General features: G+C 48.4%; 1 protein-coding gene across 3 annotated transcripts in view; it reads left to right on the top strand.

The window, feature by feature from the left end:
* SSH2 (slingshot protein phosphatase 2) overlaps window positions 1-23,080 on the top strand; it is a 143,164-nt gene that overhangs the window by 71,471 nt on the left and 48,613 nt on the right. The window lies entirely within an intron of this gene.

Raw genomic sequence — 23,080 nt, forward strand, 5'->3', positions numbered from 1 at the left:
GGGGGTTAGGGTCGCCCTGCTTAGAAACTCTGCAAAGCCCCCCCCCCCCCCCCGGGCCCTTGAGCTCAGTCGTTGCAGAGTTTCTTTCTGGGGCTTTGCAGAATGTCTAAGCAGGAGAACAGGGCGACCCTATCCCTAGTTTTTGGTTTGATTTGCAGGAGTGTATAGCTTGCTCTGGTGAGTCTGGGGCCAAGGGAGGGGGGGCGCACCTTATGCGCCCCACCTTTTCCATCTTTGCCTCCTTGCGATCAAAAGCGTTGAGTAGTTTTTTCTGGGATCCCCCCTCCCTAGAATCGGGAGCAGGCACTTTTGGCCTGCAGCTGTCTCCAGAGGTGCTTTCCTGCATGTCAGGCACTTCAGCCCCCACATATGGGGAGGGGGGGGCACACCGGCACTATCAGATATCAGACCAGAATAGCTCCGCAAGACGTTGGAGTCAGCAAACCAGCTTTTACCGTTGCAGGCTTTGCGGAGCTGTCTTCCCTGCAGCCTCCTCTAACCAGCCAGCCATGATGGGAGCGACCTTCGCACCAAGCTTTCCCCCCCTGCATTGAGGCAGAACCCTCCTAGTTACTTTGTATTGTCCAAGGCTTTCACGGCCGGATTCAACTGGTTGTGGTGGGCTTTCCAGGCTGTGGCCGTGGTCCGGTAGATCTTGTTCCTAACGTTTCGCCTGCATCTGTGGCTGGCATCTTCAGAGGTGCATCATAGAGAGAAATCAGACTTCCCTCTGTGATAACACCTCTGAAGTTGCCAGCCACAGATGCAGGCAAAACGTTAGGAACGAGATCTACCGGTCCACAGCCACACAGCCCGGAAAACCCACAACAGCCAACTCCTAGTTACTGTTTTGCGGGCTGTACTGTTTTGCGGACACCAGCCAATTTCCAAAAAGCAGAGTTGTGAGTTTTCCGGGCTAAACGTGTCCCGTGTCATTTGATATCTTGCATGCAGCATTCTGGGCACCAGCTGCTCCAAGCCGAAGATGTTTTCCCAGGGGTTCTTAGGATGCTGTTGAGACTCTTCACCGGTGGGGAAAGTTCCTGGTAGTGTTGGGAGCGACCTTCAAATTTCACAAGCTTTTGTAAAGTTCTGGAAAAGTGGCTGTTACCTCTTGAACGGCATTAGCCATAACAGGAGCGGGGAAACTTTCCCCTTCTGTCCTGTCGCGGAGGAGTTAAAGAACGCTTAAGATGTTATTTAAGTCACTGTTCCTGATAATCCAGAAGCGGCAACTTCCTGCCCCCTCGGCTCGCAGCCGAAGGGAACAGCAAACTCTGCCCTGACTTTGCTACTTCTCATGAGCCATCCTTTGTTGTGGTCCGTGAGAGACAGACATCTTAATTTGCCTGTTTTAACAGCAGATATCTGTGTTTGCGTTTGGCTTTGCAGGTGGTGTGGGGGGTGGCGTACGCCCGGGAACCCTGCCCGAGAATGGCTGAAGCTGCTAAGGGAGGAACTGTTGTGATTTTATCGACAGTAGTGAAGGCCTGGGCCAAGCAGATGCATCCCGATTCTTCAGAGGCTCTGTTGGCTGCTTGGAGAAATCCTAATGCCTTGCCTCTTTCTATTTGTCCATTTATATGAAGGGGAGCTAGTCAACACCTGCTGCTTTTCCCATGCTAAGAAAATCAATCCATGATGAACTCCTGCTGGTCGCACAGCCTGGTCACTCTGGGACCTCGCCTGGAGATTCATTAGGATACCACAGACCTCCGTGGGTGAGGGACGGCCATGCAGTTTATCTCTGCAGTGTTGCCTGCTAGATCAGACGTCCTCATAAGACTGTACTGTACTGGGAGGCAGCGTGGTGTAGTGGTTAAGAGCAGTAGTATAATGGTTAAGAGAAGTGGATTCTAATCTGGAGAATCAGGTTTGATTCCCCACTCCTCCACCTGAGTGGCAGAGGCTTATCTGGTGAATAAGGTTTGTTTCTCCACTCCTTTGTTCCTGCTGAGTGACTTTGGGCTAGTCACGTTTCTCTCTGAACTTTCTCAGCCCCACCTCCCTCCCAAGGTGTCTGTTGTGGGGAAAAGAAGGGAAAGGAGCTTGTAAACCACCTTGAATCTCCCTACAGGAGAGGAAGGTGGGGTATAAATCCAAACTCCTCTTCTGCTGTATTGTCGAAGGCTTTCATGGCTGAATTCAACCGGTTGAGGTGGGTTTTCCGGGCTGTGTGGCCGTGGTCTGGTAGATCTTGTTCCTAACGTCTCGCCTGCATCTGTGGCTGGCATCTTCAGAGGTGTATCACAGAGGGAAGTCTGTTACTCACTGGTAACAGACTTCCCTCTATGATACACTTCTGAAGATGCCGGCCACAGATGCAGGTGAAACGTTAGGAACAAGATCTACCAGACCATGACCACACAGCTCCGAAAACCCACAACCACCAGTCTTCATCTGCTATTGTATGTGTGTGACAGGGCTGGTCCCTGAGCCAGCCCTAGCAAACTCCCCTTCTGTATACCCTTTAAGCTGGCTTGGTCTTTGTTCAGATACAGCAACAGCAAACAGCTGTATGAATGAACCTTGGGGAATCCTTGGGATCACACAGGGCCTTTTTCTTTACATGCGGTTAGGTACCATGATTACTTCTGGCTTTGCCACAGGTGGTAGCTTGCAATTTCATCCCAATTAGCAAGCTGTGTTTTACATTTGGTTTGTAACCCAGAGTTGTTCCCAGGGCAAGCGCAAATCACAATCTAGCATCCGGTGGCAAATTTTGCTGCGCTGGAAATTCAAGAAATGTTTTATTTTATTTACTTCATTGATAGGCTGCTTCTCTCACCGAGGCTCCTGATACGTTCCAAACTGTAAGCAACAATTTAGTAAGGAATCCAATAATAATGCAATAGGACTAGTTTACAGAAATTGCGAATCAATGAAAAACAGAAAAAGTGTTTATGGTAAAACACGCTATAAACAATGCAGAAAGTGGATTACGAAGGTAAATGGTAAAAAGTGCAGTAAAAGTAAGGTACCATACTTCATACAATAAACCTTGCAATAGACCAGGGGTCTTCAAACTACGGCCCTCCAGATGTTCACGGACTACAATTCCCAGCAGCCCCTGCCAGCATGGCCCAATGACCATAGTTTGAAGACCCCTGCAATAGTTTGAAGACCCCTGCAATAGACTATACAGCTCTGCCTTTATAAAGGTACTCTCTCAAACTGTTCTGTTCTACTGTTAAATAATGCATCGTCGTATATGTTATAATAGATGGTGGATAAAATTAGTCACATTTAATAAACGTATGCTTGAACATGCAGCTGTTGTATATGTTTGCGGTATACGCAGGGATTATCATAATCTAGTAACATTTTTGCCATTTGTTGGTTGGTCGATTGATCCACTTGTATACTGCTTTTCCTCTTGGTTCAAGGCGACTTCCACTAATAATTATGACATCCCTAGCTAAAATAAAAAATAAAATAGCAAGCCACAATTCCCCCCCTCATTTTACTCTTTCCGCTAGGGAAAATATTTCATAAGAGTGGTTTTTTTCCCACAGAGCTTCCAAAAGTTCCAGTTTTTCCTTTTTAAAAAATTGATGGAAGAGCGACTTACCTCCATCCCTGAGTCCACAGTGGCTGCCGTAAACTTAGTTCTGGGAGTCAGCAAGGAAACCCTTTACCCTGTCATCACGCTGTCACAGGAACAGCAAAATGCTTGACACCCTCCAGCAATGGAGCATGACCAAGTACCCCTCTCGCACAATGGGGGGCTGGGGAGTAGCATTGGAGGCAGGTTTGCTTTTCTACATATATACATAGGTCTCCCTCTCTTTCCCTGTAAATGCTCTCTTGGAAGAACGGAAGGGGAGTTTTTTGTTTTGCCTCTGTGGAGCAGGAAGGAGAGACCAAGCCAGTGGTTAGGTACCAAACCCAGCCAAGTTTTGGAGATTCTTCTAGCAGGAAATGAGACGTGAATCATGTTAGTAACGGGCACTGTCAGAAATTGTACCTGAGCTTGTAGATGAAGAAACTGGGTAGCTGTGGGTATGAACCAAAGCCCAAATCTGGGGGTGGCCAGGGAAACACTTAGGCCCCTTCCGCAAATGCAGAATAATGCATTTTCAATCCACTTTCAGTGCACTTTGAAGCTGGATTTTACTCGCAGAATAGCAAAATCCACTTGCAAACAATTGTGAAAGTGGATTGAATATGCATTATTCTGCATGTGTGGAAGGGGCCTCAGTGTTCCTGGTTTCATGACTTTTGCCTCATAGCAGGAGTCACAGAGTGAACGAATCCTGTTTGTAACTAGGGCGGGTGACCAGCCTCTCCCTTCCTGGAACTGGAAGATAACTTCAGTTACCAGATGAACTTTCTCGTTGCATCCTCCACAGTGTTTCTGTAAACAAGAGTTTAGCAGCGAGAGGGGGCTTCGCTGGTTTTTCACAGGAGATCTTTGCCCGCTGGCGTCTTGATGGAGCTGCTTGCTGCTGGTTGTGTGTCTGGGCTGATGGAAAAGCAGTACGGCAGGAAAGAGCTTTCTGGTTCTACTACATTACTTTCAGCGGTCAGATAATTTCCCCAATCGGCGAACATTCTCAAAGGTTCATACAATGGGCGATTATTAAATTGCAGAGAAAAATCTATGGCCATGTTCTAAAATATGTTCTGGGAAAATCACAGGAGTATCAATAGAGGCAGGTTTTCCTCGAAACAGCTTACAAAATGCAACCGCATGCTGCGTTGGTTTTTTAACTTTGTTTTAGAGGACACGTGCCCGTAAAGCCTGAAAGACACAGTCGGATCACTCTACAAGTGCTCCGAGAATGCATCCCAGCATTCATTGCAGGATATAGCTTCCTCTGCAGATAAGAATGGCTTCCCAGTGGGCAGAAAGTTTGAAAGCCGCTGCTGTTGTGGCCAGCGACAAATTGTGTCAAATCTTCTGGTATGTTCTCCCCCCCCCCCCCCCCCACACACACAAGCACAATACAGTTAAAGTGCAGGCGTTCATTTTGATGAATATTCATATCTTGCTGTATCTTAGGTTCAAGACAGCAACAAGTAGCTTACCAAAAACAATATAACAATATGGAGATAACCCCCCCAAACACACACACACTCCCCCCCTCCCTCCCCCCCCTCTCTCTCTCATAGCCATCCAAAAAAGGTTAGAGCAGTTGTTCTCGACCCCTTTCACAGGGGTCGCCTAAGACTATCGGAAAATGGTCTTTTAATATTTTATATATACCACTTTTATGGTTGGGGGTCACCACAACCTGAGGAACTGTATTAAAGGGTCGCGGCATAAGGAAGGTTGAGAACCATTGGGTTAGAGACATGCTGACTTAAGAGGCCCAGGGCCAACACCCCTTCCAGCTTGCCAGTCAGCACGTGGCTCTTGGCCCTGACCTGGCCAAACGAACATCCAATTATTGGGGACCAGTATAGAAAAAATATTGGGGACCAGTACCAACGCAGAACTGTACTGATACAAACCTATCTCTTTTTACAATGTTTAAATCAATCCCTGTACAAAATGAGCTACTCAAGTTTTAATGAGATCATATTATTACAAATAGGATCCTAGGAATAGCCAACTGGGAGATGGGAGATGCTGGATGAGAACCAGTGTGGTGTGGTGGTTAAGAGCAGGTGGATTCTAGTCTGGAGAACCAGGTTTGATTCCCCGCTCCTCCACCTGAGTGGCAGAGGCTTATCTGGTGAACCAGATGTGTTTCTGCACTCCTACATTCCTGCTGAGTGACCTTGGGCTAGTCACAGTTCTTTCAGAACTCTCTCAGCCCCACCCACCTCACAGGGTGTTTGTTGTGGGGTGGGGGGAGAAGGGAAAGGAGATTGTAAGCCCCTTTAAGTCTCCTTACAGGAGAGAAAGGGGGGATATAAATCCAAACTCCTCCTCTTCTCCTCCTCCTCCTCTATCTACTCCCACCCTTCTTTGCCAACAGGTGGGACATCCCACAGTCAGGAAGGAGAGAGCTGGCCTAAGAAAGGTATATAGGCTACATTTCCTTGATGCTTTTCCATGTTATCTCACTGTACTAATGAAGGCGGACCGAGCAGCCATCCTCCAGTGAATGGTTAATCTCGGAAGGGTTGGATTTTCTATTTCTGGCTCTCTTTCCACACCCTCTGAATTTCCTGTTTGCTTTCCTGTAGAGGTGATGTGTAGAAATCGCATGCAGGTGTGCCACAGATTCTCACCATTTGTCCATTCAAGACTAGAGATTTGAAGGGCTGGTCTTTTTCCTTTAGTATTAGATGCATTTGCAGTTTTGTTTGTAGAAATTTAAGGCCTTTATACTTTAAGTGCCGCATAGTACAATTTTTATACAATTAAATGATGTGCTTTATGTTAAAGCTGTGAAATATGGTCCGGCCTGATAAGGAAGTATTGTATGTATTTTAATATCTCCTCAGTTTTTATCCAGGAAACAGCTAGTCTTTTTCTACATGATCCTCAAAGTTTCCAACAATTTTATTTTACTGTTCAAGACTGGTATAAAGACCCATCCTTCCCAGGGTGTTTTGAAGAAAGTTGAACTTTGCGGAGTGATTTTCGAAACTTGATTGGGACTCCACTCAGATCAGAGAGAGTTCCTGGTGCCTAGAAAGTTGCAGCCAGAAGTCCTTCTTCCTCCAGCATCTGAGATGGTTGGAAGTAATTTTGGAGCGCAGCAAGAGGACTCCATGATGCGTGTTCTTAACGAGACCTAGGAAACCTTTGCGCTTGGAGGTCAAAATGCCCCGCATTAGAGACAAATGGGCACAAGAGTTGACTGGCACATGGAAGTCAGACCTCCTTTACCCCCATGTTCCTCTTTCCCCTGTTTTTCAGGACAACAAATAATGCATCGCTCCCCCTGTCTCTGCTCTCTGAGATTCCCGCCCTTCTCAGTTCCCACTGTCCCAACATATTTGTTTCTGCATGAGCATCTTTCAGTGCAACCTGGGGATCCTAATCCAGATGGGGCGGGAGGACGGAATGGCCGCAGGAGGTGGGGTGGGCTTGTGCCACCGCGTTTGCCCTTCTAGCCGGTGTAAAAGTTGTTCCTGCTGGGAGGGCAGCTGGAGAGGCAGGAGCCGCTTCCACAACTGAGCCAACCCAATGCGGAGGCTAACACTCCTGGGGGCAACCACCAGGCTTTGGCCCTGGGAATGCCAGCAGGACATCGACAGACTTACGCCATCCTTTTGGGTGATGTAACTCCATTGAGGCCTATGGAGGGCTTTTAGGTGACTGGGTTTTTCTCCCAGTTTTTCACTGCCTCCCCATGCCACCTGGAAGCCCTCTGGAGGCGGAGTGGCAGCAGCGCTCCCCCGGCCGCCCCAGGGTCTGAATTGGGCTGTAAGGAGTGTTACTCCAGCCAGCGTGGTGTAGTGGTTAAGAGCAGGCGCACTCTAATGTGGAGAACCGGGTTTGATTCCCTGCTCTGCCACTTGAGCTGCGGAGGCTTATCTGGGGAATCAGATTAGGTTGTGCACTCCACGCCAGTTGGGTCACCTTGGGCTAGTCACAGTTCTTCGGAGCTCTCTCAGCCCTACCCACCTCACAGGGTGTTTGTTTGCTTGGGGGGAGGGAAAGGAGATTGTAAGTCCGTTTGAGTCTCATTGCAGGAGAGAAAGGCGGGATATAAATCCAAACTATTACTAATACTACTCCCTCCTCCTCTTCTTCTTTGCCTGTTAAATCAACGGGTGTAGGCTGGAGTAAATCTTTAGATTTACTGTTAGCTGGTGTGCCTCCTGTTTTCAGTTGTTGTGCTAATTTTTCAGTGCACTGATGTCAGCTGACTTTTTTTAACAGTGGACTGTTGGTGGACATTCTGTGACATCACAGCAGTTTAGCCATTCGCTTGGTGGGAGAGTGAAAGGATTGCAAGCATGTAGGGTTTTTGTTGTTGTTGTTTTAGCCAAGTGTGTGATGAAAAGCAGAAGCCTGCATATAAAGATGTAAAAATTTCTGGCACGTCACATGCGTTTTTAATTTTGGCTGAAAGGTAGGACAACATAAACGTTGGAGGTGGAAAACAAATTGTGTAATGCCCTGACTTGACTCGGCCCTGGCTGGGTTGATCTTGACAGTTCTCAGAAGCTAAGCAGGGTCGGCCCCTGCTAGTATTTGGATGGGAGACCTCAAATGAATGCAAGGCTCAAGTCACAGAGGAAAACCACCTCTGAATATCTCTTACCTTGAAAACCCCACAAGGGGATCACCATAGGTCAGCTGTGCCTTAATGGCACACGAAAAATATCTGTAATAAACAAAATAAATTGTATTTTTGGGACAAGAAATCTTTCAGAGTCAGAATAGGTGGGAGTGCTAGCATGTCTGGCTATGAAGCTAAACCTTATAACTATAAAAGCACCCAACTGTTGAATAAAATAATGTATTATTATTAGATATGGACATTATTCACACTTACATTTTAAAAAACCTTGAAAACGTTGTATGCTTCTACAGTACAAGAGTATTTTCGTGCCTCCTCGAATTCCCAGTTTTTCTACACAGGTGTCAAACTTGCGGCCCTCCAGATGTTATGGACTACAGTTCCCATCATGCTGGCAGGGGATGATGGGAACTGTAGTCCATAACATCTGGAGGGTCGTGAGTTTGACACCTGTGCATTGGAAGAATTTCATGCTATTCATTTTGAACGTGAAGAACCTTAACTCGGGAAGCATTTTACCCATTCTAAAGGGGAAAGCATTTAGTCATTTTTTTAGTAACCCCCCCCCCCCAATTTCCAGTTTTTCTGCCATAAAAAAGGACAAATGGGGAGGACCCCTCCAGATGTCCTCAGTTTTTCCAGCCCTTCACATCTCTAGCTACAAGTAAAAGTCTCTTCACCTTCCATTCTTACAACTGGGATTTCTGAGCTTGTGCTCAGTTTCCAGTACCTCTGGCAGTCACGTCTGCTACAAACCTGTTCTTAAAAAACAAAATAATATGATCGTTTCATAGGAAGACCCAACAAGCAGCAGGTGCGTTTCGATGCTGATTTGCTCTGGAGCTCCGCTGCTGTTCCTTGTGCCGTGTGGTTGCTGCTTTGTGTTTGGAAGAGCTCCGAATCCTTCGGGCTGGTGACAGACACCTCGTGGCCGCTGTAACTCTGTACCCCATCTGAAGCTGGCTGCAATTCTTCCTCTTATGTAAAAAAAAAAAGTGTCCCTTCTATTCCTGGCTTCCACCTGTGGTGCCTCTGCTGCTGCCCGAGCTCGCCCGCCGGCCTCAGCCGTGAACTCGCTTCGCTTGTGCTGCCTGCCCACCGTTGCCACAACACGGCCGGCCTCGTTTTTTTCAGCCGTGCATTTTTGCATTCCGTGTGCATGTTTGATTTAACTGTCCGGAGTGGAGTTGGCCTCGGGATCTAATAAGAAATGTGGCAGGGGCAGAGTTGTGTGTTGTGCTGTTGTGGAACAGAGCCAAAATCCTGGGGGCTGCAGATTATGGAAGGGGGAATGCAGTCTTCAGTTGTTGGACTGAGATCTGTTCGGCAGCCTCAAGTAGATCTTGCCAGAAGAAGAGGAGTTTGGATCGATACCTTTCTCTCCTGTAAGGAGTCTCACAGTGGCTTACAAACTCCTGTTCCCTTCCTCTCCCCACACCAGACACCTTGTGAGGTGGGTGGGGCTGAGAGAGCTCTGAGAGAACTGTGACTGGCCTGAAATCACCCAGCAGGCTTCATGTGGAGGAGCAGCAAAACAAATCCAGTTCTCCAAATCGGAGTGTACCTCTCAAGAGGAGGAGTGGGGAATCAAACCCGGTTCTCCAGATTTAGAGTCCGCCACTTTTAACTGCTACACTGTGGAGAATTCTGTGATCTGTAGCTCTGTGAAGAAAGATTGCCCCGACCCCTCCACCCGTCTGTAGTGTTCAGGATTCTTTCTGGGAAGCCCAAAACAAGCGTTGCTGATTCATAACAGAAATACTTTTGTTGTATAGTTTAATGTCCAGAGAAATGAGTGGGCATATGTGATTAGAATTCTCAAAACAGGTTGGAGGTAGCAAGATGATGGTTCAAGAAGAGTTTCCTGGTTTGGAAAGACGGAAGACGATTGGGCGAATGAGCCAACCAACTATCAACCACTATCTATAGCCTGATAAATCCCTATTATTTGTGCATTCTTGACCCTGTCTTGAATCATTCATTCTTTGTGATCTGATTAGCTCCATGGAATTAGCTTAGCTCTACTTGTTTTTCCAGTGCCAACAGTTCTTGTGCAGGCAGAGATACTGCCTTGGTGTCAGACAGCCCAGGTGTGATTATTTCCTGCTGTGAGCTTCTGGTGTGCTATCTTGAATGATCAGGGATTGCTATGGTGATTGATGTGGTTGCCGTGTGGCCAGAGGTGTGGGGGGGAATGGCGCCCCCACACCTCTTACCTGGCTAAGCCACCACCAGGTTCCCCTTGGCCCCGCCCTGCCAGGCTGCTCCTTCAGCCAGCGGAGGCTCCGCCAGCCAAAGGAGCAACCTGGCAGGGCAGGACTGAGGGAAGAGGTGCGGGGGGCAATTCTCCGCTCCCATGGGACCAGCTGGCGTGCGCCCAGGGACATGTAACTTCACATGTCCCCATGAGCGTTCCACCTCTGCGTGTGGCTTTGGAATGCTCCTAATGGGTGTCTCAAGGTGCAGGTTTCTATACTCTATATAAAGATGTTAATAAATTGTATATTCCTCCACCCAGAACAAAGCATGCCAGATCTTCTTTGTTGTACAACTCTACACCTGCATCCTTGTTCCTACCTAGCCCTGCTCCCCTCATCCATTCGAAAGTTCAAAAGCAAAAATAACGTTTTGGCATTCATGCTCTTGTATCAAAGTACCATGTTCAGTAATGCACAAAACGATGGTTTTGAGGAAGGCAGTGCATAAAAATGGATGTTAATTCTCCTGTTTGTTTGGGACTGTATTCTGTCGTGGAAGCATACCATTTTCTCAGCCGCTGCTCCTCAGCTGGCTGAACTAACATCTTTATGCGGAACAGAGCATACTAGGTTTCCAAGTGTCCTGAAGGCAGCACACAAAACTTTGTTTTGTGGTCACGACCTGAGCAGGTTCCGTAAGTCCCAAGATGCTACCTTTCCCTTGTGGCCTTTGGACGTTTGTGTCTGCTCGAGGCTGTGTACAGGATTAGTTCTGGAGCCTGAGGTCAGTTGAATTGGATGATGTCACAATCCTCGAAGAACGGTCTGTAGCTGCTAAACCCTAACTGTCCCATCCAAATGCCCTTTCCTGCTTTGTGGGAAGGGAAGCGCAGCAAGTGGTGAGAGCATCTGGCTTTCCACGAGAAGCCACGGGAGGTGGAGAATGAGGTGTGTGCTCTGTGCCTAATTTGGAGAAATTACACCCTGGTGTACGTATATTAGAGTGCAGTACAAATAATGTTATGTATACAGTCTCAATTTGCAATTCTATCCAACAGGTGAAGCAATGAGTAATGCAGTAGAGGTTTATAAACTGAAGCCGAGGCTATAAAACCTCCAGATTAGGTTTTGTTTCAAAATCATGTTCTTTCTCAAGCCAGTCTGCAACGATAGATGTAATATCATAAGATAGGTACCTGTAAGATAGGTAAACCTCTATTGCATTACTCATTGCTTCACCTGTTGGATAGAATTGCAAATTGAGACTGTATACATAACTTATTATTTGTACTGTACTCTATTTGTACTGTACTCTAATATTGAGTGTACGTACGCCAGGATGTAGTTACTACTGTTGTACTTTCTATACACCTACCCTGTAAAAATGGTGGGTTAGAGAAATGACTCCCCCGTTTTGAGGTTCAAAGGGAAGATTTTAAACATTTTTTTGCCTTTTCTCTGAGCAGACTGCCAGCCCCACCCAGCCACCCTTAATACAGGTAGTGAGAAACAATGGGATCAGGTTCAACACTCCACCCCACCCCACTGAGCAGGTATCACAGATTTGGAGGATATAAAACGTGAAAAGGACATCAGGAAAAGGATACCTGGATCCAGGAGGAAATGAAGCCACCTGCTCTTATCCACGCTGGCTCTACCCCTGTCGGAGTATGAACGAGGGTCACTTAAACAGAGGTGAAGGGAGCTGCTTGTGTTTCCCCACCTCCCTCCTCACTTCTGTGTCAGTGAGCTCTCCTCCCGCAGTCACGACCCATTACTTCTGCTGCCAGTGAGCAGATCAGATCCCGAAGATAGGTTTGTTCCTGTCTCTTGGCCGAGCGTTAGCCGCACCTGCCGCTTCCTTGTGGTGCAAAACAAATATGCCTTTGCCTTGCCTTCCTTGAGGGTGACCCAAACTGCTGCAATGAGAGTGCTCTCTGGATGACAAGGGGGGGGGGGGCGAACCAGTAAATTTGCATGTGAAGGGGTGGAAATGGAAGGCGTGGCATACTGGGTGATGTGGGGGGGGGGGCAACATACACATTTCTCCCCCCTTTCTGGATTTTAACCAGACAGGCCCAAACTTCCCACGTGCTGGCAGAGAAGGAATTTTGCATTTCAGCTGGGGCAGTTCAGTTTTCAGTTACGGTCAGAAGAGCCATGTGGCAGCTTGAAGTTGTTTGGTTTGAGATGACACAGCGCCCCCCCCCCCCCCTTTTCTGTTTTGTCCTCCTGCGAACAAGTACTTGGCTAGAGCATCTGCCGGGAACTCAATTGGAAGATCTGATTCTAATTGGAACAGTGGCATGCGGCGAGGGCGCCTCCCGTTTTCCTGTCCCAAAACAGACCGGAGGGGTGCTATTTGTCCCACTGGGGGCTGCAAATGTAGCCCATCCTTATACTGCAACCCCCTGTATGAAGCAAATAGCTCCCCCAGCAGTAATTTTGTTTGGGGGAAAAACACGGAGGGGGGAGGCAGAAAACCCCCTTCCCCTACGCTGACTTCATTAAATGCAGCGTTGATTTATTCTGGTGCATCATAGTCGGGGCAACCAAAGTTTATCCTTTGTTCCATTTCCCAGTAAGAAATGCAATATTCTTATCAGAAATCTGTAGCAAGCACCTGTGTAGGGTAAAGGGAAAGAACCAGGAAGTTTGTGTTTTCTCTCTTCCGCCTCCTTTTCTGAATATACCCCCCCACCCCCGCACCTTAGCAAGCTGCGCTCGTTTCTAAATATCTCAGCTTTGACCAATTGCCCAGAGGGTGGGGGGTGGGCGTCTTGCACCAGGGGAAGGGCATGGCAGGGCACACAAGTTGCCCCGGGCGCAGTTCCCCCTCGCTACACCTCTGGCTTTGACTTTATTTAGGAACTTTTTAAAAATACTAAGCCAGGGATAGTTTGCTGAACAAAAATTACAGGCTTACTTACCTTTCTCTCAGTTATTCCCTAATGGCCAGGTAAATAAATGGATTTTGTAAAACTCTGCCCAGGGTTCTGCATACAGAGCCACAGTGGAAGTGTTTTCTAAGAAGAAGAAGAGTTTGGATTTATACCCCACTTTCTATCCTGTAGGAGACTCAAAGTGGCTTACAAACTCCTTTCCCTTCCCCCCCCCCCTCACAACAAACACCAGGTGAGGTAGGTGGGGCTGAGAGAGTTCCGAAGAACTGTGACTAGCCCAAGTTCACCCAGCTGGCATGTGTGGGAGTGCACAGGCTAATCTGAATTCCCCAGATAAGTCTCCCCAGCTCAAGTGGCAGAGCGGGGAATCAAACCCGGTTCCTCCAGATTAGAGTTCACCTGTTCTTAACCACTACACCACTGCTGCTCCTAAGGATTCAAGGTACCAAGGATTCCTCAATGAAGAATTCCTCATTCTTTATGAAGAATTCCTCAGTGAAGAAACCCCGGGGACTATGAGCCTTCCTTCCTAGGAGTCTCTGCCAGTAGTAGCAGCAGATGCACGTTTTCGGTTGTTCTGAATTTTGACAACAAATTCAGGATAATTTGTGGGAAATGTGTGTACCAACCGCTGTTAGCCATGATAGTCAAATGTGGCGCTCAGGTTCAAAGACAGCTTGCCCCTAGATGGTGGGGACTAATGGTGAGGGAGTGACCCTCATCTTTGTCCTCAGTGTGTGGCTTCAAGAGGCTGCTGATTGGCTGTTTGGCTGTTTGGAAATTGGGGACATTTGAGTACGCCATGTTAGCCGTTTTGGGTCAACCATGTTCACTGCTGAGAACCAGAGTGGTATAGTGGTTAAGAGCAGCAAACTCCATTCTGGAGAACAGTGTTCGATTCCTGCTGGCTCCAACTTCCTAGAAGAAGGGAAAGGAGCTTGTAAACCACCTTGAGTCTCCTTACAGGAGAGAAAGGTGGGATATAAATGCAAACTCCTCCTCCTCCTCTTCTTATTCTTCTTCTCCCCCCCCATGAAGCCTTCTGGGTGACCTTGGGCTCGTCACAGTTCTCTCAGAACTCTCTCAGCCCCACGCAGAAGCAGGGAGTGGCAAACCACTTATGAACCTCTCTTCTCAAAAACCCTACCAGATCTCCATCCCTTGATAGCACTTTCCACCCACTATGTGTTCATTATGGCTGTTTCGTATAAAGCTGTTCTGTTTTAGACAATAGATGCACTCTCTGCCACCAGTTGTAATGGTAATGCTTACATTGACCTTCATTTGGGTATCATGGGGAAGAAGAGACAATTGCCATTTTATCCCGAATCGGGAGAGCTGGGATATGCAAACTGAAACACCGTGGTGTGGCTGTAGAGTTTGGGGGCATTTCTGCTGGTCATCAAATACTGGACTAGATCAACCTTGCTTTGACTCTCTGCAGCCTGGGAAAGGGGTCCTTCCAGTCCATTCACTAGAGATGACCTGGGAATTGCAGCTGAGCGTTGGAAGGCAAGGGGGTCGTGGCCTGGGAGCCCAGCCTCTCTTTGGCTCGGGTGATGCTCCGGTGGCACAGGCTGGTTGCAAATCGCAAGCGAATTCCCCCGTCAGTCCCTCTCGCGGGCCAAGTCTGACTTCCGGCATCGGTCCTCGTTTTACGCATTTCGAAATGCAGCAGCGACAGTGCCGGGCATCCTGCTGAGCCCGCTTTTGTCGGAAAAGGCCTGTGTTGAATGATTGATGGAAACTTCTTCCCGGAATAAAGCGCTCCCGGTAAGCCGATCCCCATCCAGAGAGCTGCTGGTGGAGAAACGGAATTTCCACTTCAGGCACCAATTCCATTAAATCTTGGCACATGCGGAGGGTGTGCGGAGGTCTGAGCGTCTCGGGAGAAGCAGCTCAGCCAGGCAGCCTTGCTGCTGGTTGGGACCATTCGTGGCAAAGCAGGTGATGGCTTTTCCTGGCGATCCGGCTTCTAAGTTCGGCGGGCACGTGCCGTCCCTTATTTTGGCAGTTTGTTTTGAATGCTTGCTGCACAGCGCATGTTCGAGTGAGTGTTTGCATGCACCTGACACATTTATTTATTTATTTGTATCCCGCCCTCCCCAACAGGGCTCAGGGCGGCAGACAACACAATACCCTCAGACAACAATAAATCAGTAGCAATAACAACAAGCCATAAACAGTAAAAGCAACTACAGATGGCAAAAAAACCCTCCAGCCGACCCCCAACTGCACCCACAGGAGGCCAGTGATGGTAACGGTTAGACCATCTGGCTAGTTGGGAATGCCTGGTGGAAAAGCTCCATCTTACAGGCCCTGTGGAACTCATTCAAGTCCCTGATCTCACTGGGGAGCTTATTCCACCAGGTAGGGCCAAGGCTGAGAAGGCCCTGGCCCGCGTGGAAGCTAGCCGGACATCCTTTGGAGCAGGGATATCCACAGGTTTCCCTCTGGCGAATGGAGGGGCCTGATGGGGCAGTACAGGGAGAGACGGTCCTCTCTCAGACAATAATAACAGGAACCCCACTTGATCAGACCTTTATCATCTTGCATTTTTCCCCTCTGTGATTGCCTGATTGTTTTTAAAAACCTTCTAAACCGGTGATGGCGAACCATTTGGGCTCGGCATGTCAAGAATTCAGAAAATGCCTAACTTTGCTCTGCTGGCATGTCGTCCTCCCCTTCACAAATGAGAAACAATTTTTTGCATATTCATTTATTTTAAAAAAATACAGTCCAATCATGCGTGGTGCTACGTATTACATAAAGAAATGTCAAAGCGTTTCAAAAATGACTCACTCAAACAGGGAGAGCGGTTGTTGTTAGGTTTTGGCAAACACTAGTGTGTCACCTAAGACGTTGTGACCTATGACAAGCGGTCATAGGATTATTAAAACCCAGACCAGACTCACTGGAAAAGACAATAATGCTAGGAAAAGTTGAAGGTAGCAGGGAATTAGGAAGACCTAACAAGAGGTGGATTGACTCAGCAAAGGAAATTACAGCCTTCAGTTTGCAAGATCTGAGCAAGGCTGAATGGTAGGACATTAAGGAGGTCACTAATTTCTACAGTTGTTATAAATCGGAAGCAGCTTCATGGCACATAATACACAAGCAAGCAATATGGTGATACTGAGGCAGGGAGAAAGATTTCGGGCTTATTTGCCTATTTAATGTATGGATGAGAGATTGGAGTGAGTTGGAAGTGAGAAAATCCCTGGTTAAAATCCATCATTGGCCTTTTGGGGCTTTCTCCAAAATCAGAAGGACGCGGGACGTGTCTCCAGGGCCTCTTCTTTTGCCAAGAATCAGCTGCTGCTGGCGCTTGGCGTTCTTCTCCAGCCGGAGTGCCCTCCATGGCAACTCCCGAGGGGTGACCAAGCAGGTCGCCTGGTTACGGTAGACACCACTGCAGCTCTCGGGAAGCTGCAAGGTTTGTAAATGTAAATCTCTGGGGAACAGGCCTTGCACCAGCCTTCGAGGCCTTTCTTCTCTGGGTGGAAGTGGCTGTGGGTAACCCTATGGGTTTGGTCTGTCCTCATCCCGCAAGCAGTGTAAATGAACAAACTGACAAGGTACAAACCTAGTAAACTAGTTACAAATACGTGTCTTAGTTACTGATGGCTAGAAAGGAGGGGAGCCAAGTGTTACCTCAGCTGCAAGTATTGTTCTGCTTGGCGTGGCGTAGTGGTTAAGAGCAGATGCACTCTAATCTGGAGAACCGGGTTTGATTCTCCGCTCTGCCACTTGAGCTGTGGAGGCTTATCTGGGGAACCAGATTAGCTTGTGCGCTCCAACACATGCCAGCTGGGTGGCCTTGGGCTAGTCACAGTTCTTCGGAGCTCTCTCAGCCCCACCCACCTCACAGGGTGTTTGTTGGGGAGGGGGAGGGAAAGGAGATTGTAAGCCCTTTTGAGTCTCCTTACAGGAAAGAAAGGGGAGCATAAATCCAAATTCCTCCTCTCCTCCTCCTCCTCCTCCTCCTCCTTCTCCTCCTCCTCCTCCTCCTCCTTCTTCTTCTTCTTCTTCTGGGGTTCCTAGGCACCCCAGAGAAGTGGGCAGGTGACCGTTGGTGGCATTTCCAGAGCTCAGGAGTTGTGCTATGTTGTGCTAGTGGCCCACTAGCCATGTTTAAGCTTCTCTGCTGTGACTTGTTCTCAAGTCTGCAAAGATAGGTTTGCCTGGAGAAGCCTCAGAATCCAAAGGGGCTGCCCATAGGATCTCCGAAGGCGGAGAGGGGCCTTCAGCGCACGCTGTTTGCCCTTCTATGCCATTAGAAGGCAAACAAATTAGAGTGAACTATTGATTGGTGCAACTGGGTTTTTGATCCCTCCAAAGAACAGGTAAGATTGCCATGGTGACTAAAGGGAGATTCCAGGTGAGAGGCAGGTGAGCCCCTGAATGCTACCAGTGCTGGGAGGCGGCAGCATCTTTGTCCGGCTTGTCGGCTCCTTGTGGCAACTGGTTGGCCGCCCTGTGAAACGGGATGCTGGACGATATGGTCCAGTGGGGCTCCGCTGCTGTGCTGACGTCCTCCTCGCCTTGTAATTGCCAGATTGTTTTTCTGTCTTGGCTTCCAGGACGTTTCAGTCTCACAAACCGTGCTTCTTTTTCTGCGTTCAGCGCTCTGAACCCCTGGCAGGCTTGCTCAGGTTTCGCCGTCACGATTTCAGTTCCGACACAAAGCGCAAGCAGGGCGGAGGCTTACAAAAGCCACAGGTGGCTCTGGAACAATGAACCTGGATCTGCCTCCTGGGGCTCCCCGGGCCTGGTTCAACCTGCCTTTACCTGGGCCACACCCTCATTGCCCGGCTTTTTGAGCTGCACTTCACGCAGGACAGGAAGGCAATCTATTTCGAACCTGGCGGCTGCTCTGGGCCAGCCTTGGATTTCCTCCTCGTTCTAATTGGAGAGGGCCCCTTCTCTCTGACGTGGGTCTTCTAAATGTAGCTGGTCTTTGTGGTCTTAGCTAATATGGAGAGGGTCAAGGCAGCCGATCCTCCTTCCCGGGGGTTATTCTGGCTTGATTTGCTGATCGCTGCCTCACCAGGGCACTTCTCACAACTGCTGTCAGTTGCATTCCGTGTGGCCGGGGTGCCTGTCGGTGCCTGCTCGTTTTCAATCTGCCGGAAGTGAAATTAAAAGGTACATTAAAAGGTAGTCCCTTTTGCAAGCACCTGATCGGTAATGAGGTAACGGACTGCTGGAAGTGAAACTAAAAGGTAAATTAAAAGGTACTTCCTTGTGGGTCGTTATTGACCTGTGAGTTGACATCGCCTCGCGACATTTACTAGGCAGACCTGGTTTACTTTAGGGTGTGGTTTGCCACTGCCTTCCCTAGTCATTTTACACGTACATAAGAACATAAGAACTAGCCTGCTGGATCAGACCAGAGTCCATCTAGTCCAGCACTCTGCTACTTGCAGTGGCCCACCTTTGGGAGCTCACAAGCAGGATGTGAAAGCAATGCCCCCCCCCCCACAAGCTGAGCACTCATTTTATGAACCTTAGAAGGATAGAAGACTGTCAACTTTGAGCCGTCTACCTGACCCTCACAGCCGTGCCGCCGTCCCTGCATCCCCACATGGCTGCACAGCTGCGAGGCGGGAATCTTTAAAAAATGAGAAGCGCAGCTGAATACAGCGCTTCCCAGGGCAGCCATTTGCTTGCGAGCAGCTGCAACCCAAAGTAAAACAAAAGAATCACGGATAGCGCGATTCTCGAATAGCCCATTTTTCGGGAGATAGCACGGGCATCCACACGGGGCATCCTCACTTTAGGGGTGGGAGCCGTGCAAAATTCCCTCCTGGAATGGTTTTTTTTCCTGTCCCCAGCCCCTGTGCGGAAGGCGCCAGAGACCAGCAAGATTTTCAGACTCAAAAGCTCTCTTAATAAGATTTGAGTAGCAGTAGAGATCTGAGATGTTAGGAGAGGTGTTGTAAAGAAAGCTTGTAAAGAACGCAAAGGTAAAAATGCATATCGTAATCAGCCTGATTGCAGCAGAGGGGGATTGCTTAGGGGCAGAACTTTTGCAACGGTCGTGAGATAAGAATCCCATGTTCCTGTGCAGTCCTAGGAGGGTAGCTCTTCGTCCTGCACTTGTGAATGAATTCAAATTCAGCAATCCAGTGTTGTAATTTCCCCTTTGAAGTGTCTTTGTTGTAGAACTGCCACTTTTACGTCAGCAGCAGAATGATCTGGAAGGTTAAATGTTCTCTCGCTGGTTTTGGAGTGGTGTGATTTTTATGTCCTTTTTTTTTTCTTTTGACCGATGTGGAGAGTGAAAGGATATTGCTGACTTTTGATAGCATGTATAATGTCGGAAGGCGATTGAATCTGAGATGGTCCGGTTGGTGTTATTAGGTCCAGTTATTGTGCTGTCAGAGATAATGTGGGGACAGATTTTGGGGCTATGAGCTTTCAAAAGTATCTGATGAAGGAAGCTGTGACCCTGGAAAGCTCATATCCTGAAAATCTTGCTGGCTTCTAAGGTGCCACTGGACTCGAATCTAGATATCCTATAAACCCAATTTGGGGCTGCCTGGGACCTAACTTTCTGCAGCTAGCTGCCTTGGTCCCCGAAGAACCCCGAGCGAAGGAGGTCCACGTTCGACCTGATGCCTTTCTGTCAGGCTGTACAGATGTTTTACGGATATTTGCATCGAGTTCCCACGCTTGAAGGGCTTGCATTGCCGAAGTGCTGGGAAGCCCACGCGCCACTTCCCTTCTCAGAAAGCCTCACTTCCCTGTTCTCTCGCTTCTGCGTAGCTTATGGTAACACATCCCATGTTTTGTTTGTTCCGTTCTGGCGTCCCTTTTCGGGTTCTCAGTGGCATCACCTTTTGGATTCTCAGCCTACCATCTTCCCAGGTTTTGGCTTTTGAAGTGGAGGATCCAAGTTGAATTATGTGGCCTGAATAAGACTGTGTATATCAGTCAATTTTTCTAATCTCTCTCCCCCTCCCGCAGTCTTTCTATAATGGCACTGTCCATCATTTATGCCACTGTTGTAATCTCAGGAGAGGGGCAGGGAGCCAGATAAGCGCTAGAATCTGATCCCAGACCCTGGAAACATTAGGTCTGAATCACACAAGCAGGAACAGGAAGTGATGAATGGACAACATCATTTCTGGCTCGGACGGTCACGTTTTTAGAATGGTCCCCTGTGCTAAAAGCTCCCTGCAAGTAGGCATGAGAAAGCCGGGACTAAAACTGGAATTTTTTGAGGAGAAAGAAAAACAATAGAATTGTACAGGAGCACTGGGGGAAAAAAACTTCCTGTTTTTCAGAATGAATGAAATGCATTTTAAGACCAGTTTGCTGACATAAAATGTGTAATAAATGTGAAGATTTTTGTGTGAGACAGTGTACAGAATTAGATTATGACAATCCCTGTGTACATTGTCAATACATTAATATATTTTCACATGTCTTTTTTTTAAACGTGACCTAACTTTATGCACAATTAATATGCAATAATGTGACTACTGATTACACCACTAAACAAGAATCCAGTGTTTTGTGTTACAGCATTCAACTCAATATTCAAGTATGCCATTAGCCATCTGATGACCAGGCTATTTCTGTTCTAGTAGGACAAATTATTTTATACACCTCCCCTTCTCTCCTGTAAGGAGTCTCAAAGGGGCTTACAATGTCCTTTCCCTCCTCTCCCCCCCTCCCCACAGCAAACACCCTGTGAGGTGGGTTGGGGCTGAGAGAGCTCCGAAGAACTGTGACTAGCCAAGGTCACCCAGCTGGCATGTATTGGAGTGCACAGGCTAATTTGAATTCCCCAGATAAGCCTCCACAGCTCAAGTGGCAGAGCGGGGAATCAAACCCAGTTCTCCAGATTAGAGTGCACCCACTCTTAACCACTACACCACTGCAAAAATGTGCATGTCCTATTTTAACCTTTCTCCCCCTTATACCTCAGATTGCAAAAGTGAACACACTTGTCCAAAAGTAGCACAGGGGGACAGCCATTTGTACTGAGTGAGTGTGTTTGCAGTGCAGGATTTATACTTTCAATTTCGGAGCTGTGCCGAAAACTACATTTTTACATGTTAACGATGCATTTTATTTTAAAGCTATAAAAAAACCTTAGGCTCTCTAAGAAAGCACGGGTTCCATATACTTCAACCTTGGCAGTCCCATGGACCAGTTGAAGCATTTTTAAAAAACAAAAACGCAGGTGGTAGAATTTGCGTTCAGTTCCGTGTTCTCTTTTTGTGGCAGCCCACCGGCGTGGGTGCTTATCGTGCTTGTGCGTGCCTCGTTCTTAACAAGTGAAAAACTGGTGCCAAAGTTAACCCAGGTCTTCTATTCAGAGAGGGCAGTTGCGGGGAGAAGAGTGGAAAGCTCAGATTTCCGTAGCTGGAGCAAAGGTTTTCTCTCCAGGCGGGCTGTGCAGCCGCCTCCCCATAATCCAGTCAGGGTCAGACCTTTGTCCTTCTGTTTACTGCCTCAGGTTTCTGTTTTTGCATTCATACAATTGCTGCTTTTCTTGCTTGTTCTGTTCTGCGTTGCTTGACCTTCCCAGACTCCCCCCCCCACCCCACCCTTCCGCATGAATGATCTGTTTTTCTACATTCTTAGAGATGCACAGAACAACAGCGCTTAGAAGTGGCGTGCCTCGTGCCGTCAGAGCCCACTGGCTTTGGGAACGCGTTCTGATAAAAAGTTTCCAGTTCTGAGTTGGCAGGGAACTTGGCAAGCGCCGCGGCTTCCAGAGCTGGTTTTGGCTAGTATGCATGCTTAAGCAAAGATCTCCTTCCCGAGGAGTATACAGGGTGCCCAAGGACATAGGTAAGGGGGGGGGGGTTTCCTTGGGTTCAACCCCCCCCATTACATGTCCGAAGCTCCACCCCCTGTTTGTGGTTTTTTGTATTTTTTAGTGTTTTTTCATTTTGGCCTGTAGGGGGCACAGTTTTTAGGCTAGCAGCAACACAACTTCAGGGATTTGTTGGGAGACTCTCCTGATGATACCACCCAGGTTTGGTGAGGTTTGGTTCAGGGGGTCCAAAGTTATGGACTCCCAAAGGGAGTTGTTTCCAATGGGAGCTAATAGGAGATGGGGGCTACACCTTTGAGGGTCCACCCCAAAACAGCATCACTTTCAATGTTGTTTTAACTGGGGACCCCAGATTCTCCCTTTAAGGTGGATTTAAAAGGAGAATCTGGGCTCCCTAGTTTAATTGAAAGTGATGCTGTTTGGGGGTGGATTCTAGGATCACAGCGGCCGCCCATGTGGGGGGGGGGGCACAAAACTCAGATTTTGCACCGGGCTCCATTTTCCCCAGCTACGCCTCTGCCCAGAGGGGAGGGCAGAAGGAGCCGCCGGCTGGAAGCCCAGCCGGTGTTGGGGGGTGGGTGGGCGGGGCGAGGGGGAATCTGCCGTTCCTGGCCTCAGATAGCTACTTTTATAAGCACTGAGGCTGGGGGCGGGGCTTGGGAGGCATGGCCACACCCCCAGGGGTGGATGGGGTCCCCCCCAAAGTCTATACCTAGGTCGCTGAGGGTGCCCAGCTGGAGAGTGGGGTTCCCCCCCTATGATTCATAATGGGTATGCTTGCCAACCTCCAGGTAAGGCCTGGAGGTCTCCTGGTTGTACAGTTGATCGCCAGAATACTGAGATCAGATCTGTGGAAGAAATGGCTGCTTTGGCAGCAGACCTGACGGTTCGGTCTCTCCCCTGCCCAAGCCCAACCCCCCAAATTTACCAGGTGTTTCCCAATCTGGAGCTGACAATTCATGAGGTGTGGAGGCCTGGTTCACAGGTGGGAGAATGAGGAAGCAAAATGGACGGCAGTGCTTCCGGCCGCGG

This window comes from Sphaerodactylus townsendi, linkage group LG16 (assembly GCF_021028975.2).
Source record: "Sphaerodactylus townsendi isolate TG3544 linkage group LG16, MPM_Stown_v2.3, whole genome shotgun sequence".
NCBI lineage: Eukaryota > Metazoa > Chordata > Lepidosauria > Squamata > Sphaerodactylidae > Sphaerodactylus > Sphaerodactylus townsendi.